Genomic DNA, 2760 nt, shown 5'->3' with positions numbered 1-2760 from the left:
TGATATCGTATTAATGGTATTGGAATAGGAAAAGATAGGTGTAAAATGGTCAGGTGAGGGATAGTTTTGATGACATAAACTACGAATAGAACCTCTAATGATGAATTGGCCATCAAGAAGTCCAATCATGGGATCACATAACGATAGATGAAGAGTGAATCATAGATGTAAAGGGCAAGATTATGGCTAAAATAATTTAAGAGTATTTTCTGTTCATTATCTTTAACTATATAACTTAAGAGTTGAGATCTTAAGTGGTGGGTTGCCTAGGACCCACAAAATATTGAGGTTGAAATGATGAGATGACAAATATATATTCAATTAAGATAATAGGGTGAAAGACTAAGGTTCTATTTGGTATGATTTCTTGGAATGCATTATTGACCTAGAATGCATTCCAAAAAATGTATACCAAATGCAGCCTTGTTTAAGGACCTGTTGTAAACCTTAACATTGGTTTATAAGAATTTAACATCCAAAGTCCAAAAACGGACCGTGAATTGAATTTTTCTTCACCCATGATAACAAGAGAATTTCTTTAGCCATGAGATTTGATCTTCTAATCCAATCGAGAAAGAGTATTTCAGATTTTCGTCAACAAGGACATGATTCAATGTTGAAATTCATTGTTCCAAGAGTCCAACCATAGTATCAAATCTCTGTGAATGAAGATATTCTCTCCTCACCTTAGATGACGAAAAAACGTTTCACTTTAACAAAGTCCAAACATGATTCTAGGATTCTATACTTTCAAGTGTCAAAATAAATGCATCAATTTTGTGTGTCAAACGTGATTTCGGAATTCTTAAAACTCTATAGTTAAAATTATAATGAAAAAATGTAGGGCACATTACCCGCATTACACGTTATCTCATAATTACTAACACATTTTTCCTATTCTCTTCTCAATAACCTTGTCGGTCTCCTGTATAATAAACCAACATCCACCAAAATAAACTTTCTCCCCCACCCTATTAGCTTGGCATTAAGATGTCAATATACTTTGTCTGCGTATTGATCCCTCTCCCAATTGTAATTTTGATAGAATGAAAGTTTTCCTAATGTTTTGGGCGTGGGCTGCGACGCTCAACTCAAGGTATCTGGTTCTTGATATCTCTTCTATAACAAAATTTTGTAAAGGGCCCAACCCTACCTCATGTTGGATTGAATTAGGGTTAGGCCTAAGGTTGGCTACAAAAATGGCCTAGGTTGCACCTGTACACTAGTTAAGTCTTTCCACCTTATAGCTTAAGTTTTTGAATTAGACATTTTACCACAATATCACCTTGAAGAGGGGTCACATTTACCAGGTGTACTACCACCCAAAAAAAAAAAAAAAAGAATACATATGGGAAGGAGTGTTGGGAATAGTTGAAAGGAGATGAACTTTCAAGCTACACTTAAGGCCATGTTATATTAGATTATATATGGCTATATGTTTGTATATTTCCTTCCTATCTATGGGGTTAGTTATAAGGTCCAGTAGACAAGGTTATCTCAATTTTTCCTTTGGGAGGATTTATTTATTTATTTATTGGGCAAGAGAACGTTAACCGGGTCGTGTAGCTTGTGCACCTATGCGATGTGCATAGAGACATTGGTTTGGATACGATTTACGATTCCATCGGGGGTTGAACGGTCTTTCTATGCACAAATTAAGGTATTGGTTTGTGTCTAAGCACAAGAACCACACTAACCATGCGACCAATTAGTATTCTTTATCCCTTATGTATTTTTTGTGTATAGGGAGTTCAAATGACCAAATTTTGTTAGGCTCCAAGATCAGCAACGTCCAAAACATGGGCCTGGATCTCCTGTAAGAAGGTAGGAGTCCAATAAAAAGATCCAGGATTAAGCCCATAAGATGCTTACTTCAATTGAATATGCAATTTATGGTTGTCTTCATCTCTAAATGTGCGTTTTAAGTTTCCAAGGCATAGTGTGAGTGAGAAATAACAACAGATGTCGACGTGAACATGCCAGTCCCCTTATAAGGTGATGCATACAATTATATAATTTTTAATATCAATGAATAATTGATTTTAAACCTAATGTATCTAAACAGTTGACAGTTTGGCCGAGTGGTCTAAGGCGCCAGATTTAGGCTCTGGTCCGAAAGGGCGTGGGTTCAAATCCCACAGCTGTCAACACTGGAAATTTGTTTTTTTTATTTTAAATTCAATCAAATTTTAAAGAAGCAGTATTTATTTTAATAGGAGTTGTTTTTGTGTGTTGAAAATAGTTAAAAAAACAGATTTTGATTCCGACAATGGATCAAAAATTTGTAAAACCTATCATGAGTCATGTAGACTTATTCATTACAAAAAATTGACCTGACTCGAGTTATTATAGGCTCGATATTTATGTTTGAGTCACACGAAATTGGGTGAGTCTCGTCAAATCTCTCTCTCTCCTTAAAAGGTGTTTTTTATAATTTCCAATACAATGGCATTGCTTTTTTCAATAGGAAAATGCATAAATCAATTCTCCATAAATATGTAATAATATATTATTAATGCATGTATTTACTATTCACAATTAATAATAAATATTAGTGATAGTCTTTTGGTTTTTTTAGGGAAATGAGACATTTCATGCCCATCAATTATCATTTAATCATAGGTTTGATTCGTCCAAGACACCAGGTTTTTCTGTGGTGTGTATTGCATCAATACGCCATTTCACGATCCTAAAAGTCGGTTTACATTTCATGCCCAGTCTTACACTAGTGGGTTATGTTATCCCAGGGAAGCAGTATCG

General features: G+C 34.7%; 1 non-coding gene across 1 annotated transcript; it reads left to right on the top strand.

The window, feature by feature from the left end:
• The first annotated feature begins 2067 nt into the window (after positions 1-2067).
• Positions 2068-2147, top strand: TRNAL-UAG. Its single transcript has one exon. It is a non-coding gene; the product is annotated as a tRNA-Leu (tRNA).
• The last annotated feature ends 613 nt before the right edge of the window (positions 2148-2760 follow it).

Source organism: Telopea speciosissima, chromosome 9 (genome assembly GCF_018873765.1).
Source record: "Telopea speciosissima isolate NSW1024214 ecotype Mountain lineage chromosome 9, Tspe_v1, whole genome shotgun sequence".
Classification (NCBI taxonomy): Eukaryota; Viridiplantae; Streptophyta; class Magnoliopsida; order Proteales; family Proteaceae; genus Telopea; species Telopea speciosissima.
Note: the sequence above shows the minus strand (reverse complement) of the source record. Positions and strands in the feature narration are given on the sequence as shown.